Below are 6,256 nucleotides of genomic sequence, written 5' to 3'. Positions count from 1 at the left end.
TTTAAAATCATCCAGCTCCTGAATTCAGTTCTTTGAAATGTCAGATCTGCTCTTTACCAACTATAATAAGGCTATTCGGATACTACAAGTTTTGATTCCTTGCAATCCTTTATTTTTTAACCCTGTCTTACTTCATACATCTATGCGCCCGTTCTATTAAACGGGCATTATGATGCATCTTGAAAGTCAACTTTAAAATACTCTTCTTTGGAATACTGATGATTATATTTCCTATTTCTGGCACCATATGTTTTCAGGTTTTATGTCAATTTGTAGCACTGTTTCAGAGAAACAATATAGCTTAGAGAGAAAGAGAGAGAGAGAGAGAGAAAGAAGGTGGTTTACAGTCAACTAGATTCTGCTGCTCAAGAGCTGAAATTTTTGTACAGTATATGTAATAGATCATTCTTGGTAAAGTCTTGCTTTTCTCATCTGTAAAGGAACAGCAATAGAACCTCCCTTCTAAATCTCACCTATGATTAAGGGGCTCTCCAATGGCAATTCTGTTGCACACACGAACACTCCTTATACAATCAAAATTCATTAGATCTAATTTTAGTTTATCAGTTTCATTTTGATTAGCTCTCAAGAATAAACATATCATGATCTGTATACCTACTTAAAAAAGCATTTTTAAGGATCAAAGGAAAATGTATTTATTCATGAATAATAAAATAAAATAAATTTAATCTTGTCATTATCATACACATTCACTGGAATCCTTATATCTGTATAAAATCCTGGACCTTAAATTATTTCTTTTCCCTATATTTTGATATTCATCATCCTATATGCTATTTATTTTTATATTTGTTATTCAGCAATTAACATAATTGATTACAAAAATTGTTAAAATAAGTAGAAAACTCTTGATGGCTTAGAAAGATGATACAATGAGATTCCTTATTTTTTATTGAATTGCTGGAAGTATTTTGCTGTTTTCAAAAAGTATTGTACTGTTTTCAAAAAAGTGAAGGACATTCAAGACACAATTATAATTCGTATTTCTTTTTGCTCACTAATATAATAAAGAATTTGACTCATTTTAATTTCCACCCAAAATATGAAGAGAAGACAATTGATGGACAGTTTTCACAAGGCAGTGATCAGCAATCTAGCCTTTAATGAAGGTATTTTTATTCAAGTGAAATCAGTCATTACTTTTCTCCAAACTTATTACTGATGGGTAGGCAATGTATTTTAAATATATAATGGAAAAGTTACCATACAATAGTTCACAGAAGAAATATTTGCTAGTTTTTGCTAAAGTGTTATCCAGCCAGGTAAGATTTTAATCTGTATAAATCTACAATATATGCATTGAGGGTCACAGTCAGCCTACAATTTTTAATGTCCTTTGCTCAACAATTCTTAAAAATTCTACACCATTGGCTAAATTAATGACATTATCCACAGAACTACCTCAACGTAGGAGGATGATCAATAATGTTCTCTGACATAATACGATAATGGTGTCTCTAAAGTGAACCATAGGCAGATATAAATTATATATATGAATGGATTTGGGGCTCACACTTAATTTTAGCCCCAATCTGAGAACAATTAGTTCTTTTGACATGGCTCTGCTTGATGCTCACCTCATAAAGAGAACACTGAAGATATGGGTGCTATAGCAAAGTGTGACGAAGAAACTAGATGTTTCCCAGGTGTTAGAAGGACTCATATCTGGCATCTAAATGGCTTGTCATCAAACAAGCAGCCATCTGATTGAGGTGTCAGGTTAGTCCACACAGAAGAAGCACACCAGCCTGTGTGATCCAAAGATTGTGAATTGCAAAATTCAAGTCTGAAAGAGGGAATGGTATCAGAGCTGGAATTGTGAACATCCGTCTTCAGCATGTAGATAACTTCAGAAGCCTGAATCCATTCCCAAGGTCCACACATGAATTAATGCTCCAGTGAATCATCTCTGACCAAAGACTAGAGATATAAATAGCCTTATTATCATGAAGATTGTTGGGGTTTTTGCATTTGTTTTATTTTCTATATATTCACGTGTAAGAGACCAAGGATGGGTAGGGCTATAGAGACAGTGACTACATTGATGCTTTCTTGAATGGTATATCAAGGAAGGTAGGGAAAGGTGGAGAACGGATGGCAATGGATACAAGAAAGAAGTAAATGTTCTAAAATTGATTGTAGAGATGATTGTGCAACTCTTATTAATATGATTGAACCATTGAATTGTATGGTATGTGATATATATATCAATAAAACTCTGGTGGAAAAAAGATATAAGGGGGAAATACTATAAATGAATAATTAATTGACAGAAATATATAATAAAACTTAGAGAAAGGGATAGGATTAAAGAGTTGAAAGAGCACAAGAGATTATGTTGTTTAAACATTCTTTATTCTCCTATCATAAGCCAACTATTTACTCAGCACCTGAATTTTCCAAAATATATACTGGGACTACAAAGAGGCAGAGTCCATTTCTTTCAAGGGCCCACAGAACAATGTGGTAGTTACATAATCTATTGTGAATTTGAGATTTATATGTGAAGGGGTGGAGTTTAGCCTGTCAATCAGGTCACAGCTTGATGACCTCATTTGGAGGAGATGAATACCTCGATGGAGGCCGGAAACACGCTCATTCCCTGCAAGACATTTCCGTTGACAAAACATAGGGAGCTACACTAGAGTTCTGGAGCTGAAGGAGCCACGTGAAGATCCGTGGCAGCACTGAGATGCCTCTACCTCCACTGGATCCACAATACTTTCCACCACTGGCCTGTGTTCTTCCTGCATTCGGTGTCATTGCAGGTGTTTCATAAGTCTGAAGAGGAATTTATAGATTGGTATCAGACATATGGGCTAATATCAGCCTTATGGACTTGATCTGGACTGGGCTACGATAATTTCTCAATATTCAATTGCTCTTATATATAAAGCTCTTTCTAATACACATATGAGTGTCTATGAATTTGTTTCTCTAGTTTATTCAGACTAACACAATAATGGATAAGACAGAAATAAAAATGAAAATCTCCCTTTCTCTCTCTCTCTCTCTCTGTATATATATCTATATCTGAGTCACAAAGATTTTCAGCTTTCATTACCAATGTCATTAGCAATGACATTTCAACTGATTTATTCAGGTGGACAAGAAGTTGAACTCCTAATTTAAATGCAACAATATTTCAAGAACATAGTAAAATAGTGTGGAAAAAATGAAGTCAGGGAACATAGCTAAACTTCTCTGACTTCATTATTGCCAGGAGGCAGGGGTCAGACAAGGCATGGTAATTGCCTGTAGAAGAATTAATACCAGACTAGTCCTGAGGAACTGGAGATTAAAAATGTCCTAAATGTCAAACTTTACTAAAATACTAATCTGGTCAATTTTCTTCAATTCCTCTCTTGGTATATTTCCTCACACCCATGGGTCCTGCTGTTCAATAAAATGTCCCACCAAAACAAAAGGAGCTTGTGGTAGTTATGTAATCATTTGTCAATTTGAGGATTAAGAGCGAAGGGGAGGAGTCTAGTCTGTCAATTAGGTCACATAGCCAATGAGGTCTCTGGGTGGTCATGGTCTTCTGAGAATTCTGGGAAATCCTGTATTCCTTCTTGGAGGCAGGAGAAACTATCTCTTGCTCTGCCAACTTCCTAGGAGACATTGCAGCTGACAAGACACATGGAATTACCCTAATGCCCTGAGCTGGAGAAGCCACATGGACCTACCCTGATACAACCAGACCTCTGAAGACGGTGAAGCCACGTAGAGACCCCTGCCAGCACTGAGATGCTAACAATGCCACTGGATCCAAAGACTTTCTACCCACTGGCCTGTGACCATCCTGCATTTGGCATTCATGCATTTTGTGAGTCTGAAGAGGACTTCACAGATTGGTATCAGACCTATGGGCTTGTTCTGGATTGGGTTGGGATGCTTTCTTAATGTACAATTACCCTTTATATAAACTATCTCTTATACACATATGAATTTCTTTGGATTTGTTTCTCTAGTCTACCTGGACTAACAGCTTATAAAACGAGGTCTCACATAGTGGTGGATACAATTTAGTTTCACATCCCAAGTTGGGCAGAGGCAAGCCAAATGCAAAGTCCAGAGCTAGAATCCCAAAATATCCCCAATTCACAGCAGATCTCTGGTTCTACCAAAGCTCAGTCAGGTAATAGAGGTATGGCTTGCCAGGTGAGATTATGTGTGTTAGAACTGTATGGTGGTACCTGTGTTTCTATGCCATCTAAGGAAAATAAAGGATAGTGTCTTCAATCACACCCTCTACTGAACTCAGGTCTTAATCCCACCCTAATCCTATCCATTCTTATAGTAGAGAATGATCTCAAAAATTGGATTACAACCACAGTATATAGAGCCCAGGATTATAATACAGCACATAATGAATTATGGCTATAAGGGCCATATGAATTGGCTATAATTTATATGCCTCCATGCTCCATCTTCTTTACCTATTCTGATACCAACCATTCCTCCTATGGCACTCTACTTCTCTACTGGGTTTGATACTTCATTGAAATGGCCACATAGAACTCACAAACAATTTTCACAAGTATGGGTATTTATTTGGAATCAATGAAGAGTTAGGATAGAGAGATTGAGCTACAGCACTACTTCTCCTTAGTCCAAAGCCCAGTCTTGCTCTGATCCTTGATCTTTCTGGCATGAGATCCCTTGGTCTCTGCCTCCATAGACCAGGAATGACACCTGTCACCCAGCAGCAAAGTCCCATAGTTTGGGTGCTCTTCCTCTGTTCTGTCTCATGGTCTTGGCTTCCACCACTTCAGACAAAGATCTCAAATTTGATCTTATGATGGTCCTAATATTTCAGTCTGTCCAATTTGGATCGTATACACAATGGAATGGTTTTGATGGTGTTGTGCTTTTTGTCTGTTAGCAGATCACATCCTCAGAGAAACAGAGTGTTATTTGCTTAAGTCCCTCTGCTGAGGTCAGGATTCGATGTTATCACTATTCTGTTCATTAGCATAGCCAAAAAAACCTTCAAATGGAATTATAGCCACAGGCGCAGAGTCCAGAATTATACTATACCACATAAAGAATTATGGATAGACGGGCCACGTCCATTGACTAGATATCAGGCCAACACCTGGCTATTCCAGCCACTCACCCATTTATACTTGTGGAATTAATTTCCCCTTCTTTCAATTACACATTCTAAAATTACAATTTTTATATTAATCCTGTTGATACTTACACCTGAATCATGTAATCTGGTCAATATCTCCTCCCACCCTTTCTTCCCCAGACCCGTCAGGAAAAGAAAGCTATCCAATGGGAATCCGCCCTTATTCTACTTATTTGGAGGTTAAACACACCTAGAGTTCTTGTAAGCCAGTCCTTTCATGCCTTTATCTCCCTGATTATGCGTATCCTATTTCTAAATTGTCTATCTCAAGCTACCCAGTATTCTGAGTAAACATACGATTTCTTTGATATGAACAGTCTTCATTCCAATTAGAACTTTAAGCATCTACATCCATAAACAGAGTAGAGTATACGGAAGTACATCAGAATGCAGTAATTTACACCAGCTCACAGGGTCAACATATTTACTTTCATTTGGTTGGGTTGTGGTCAGCTATTTTTTGTCCATACTTTAATCTATTATAGAATTACAATCAAGCTTCTTTAATTGCTTATTCATTTAGTAAGTACACACAGAATGACTTCCAGGTTCAAGGTATAAATTGAATTTTTTTTAAAGGAGTTTTAGTAGCTGCCTTCAAGGCGTCAGCATTCACTTACTCACTTGGATTTATTCCATCTTTTATCCTTTAATCTAAATGAAACTAAAGTGTAAAGTTACAGTTTAGCTTTGGTATAAAGGCATGCCTACACTAACTTCCTGCATTTAGTCTTCTCTGCCTTGTCACTTTTTCTTTTGTACATACCGGGAAGCTGAATTTGTCTAAATGCTTGGTCCAGTGTCAAGTTCTCAGATACTTGCCTCTGATTTTAGCATTGACCCTGTATCCTACAAAGGGATTACTCCTCATGTCGACTGTTCACTAGCTATTTGTCCTGAAGTAGACCTTTGAGTTTTTTCATCTTCCTCATTGATTTTACTTTCCTAATGTTGTAGACGAACAGATGCGTGTCTTCTATGTCCCGTGTCAATAAACTTTTCCCAGCAGTTTGTTCAGGCCTCACCTATGAGCAATCGATTTGAGACTCACTACATTGTGCTACTCCTGCTAACAAAGGACTGTTTTTTTTTTAA

Source organism: Echinops telfairi, unplaced genomic scaffold, assembly GCF_000313985.2.
Source record: "Echinops telfairi isolate 266 unplaced genomic scaffold, ASM31398v2 ScPeMD7_7469;HRSCAF=8507_1, whole genome shotgun sequence".
Lineage (NCBI taxonomy): Eukaryota > Metazoa > Chordata > Mammalia > Afrosoricida > Tenrecidae > Echinops > Echinops telfairi.
The sequence above is the reverse complement of the archived record's forward strand: the minus strand, read 5'-3'. Positions refer to the sequence as shown.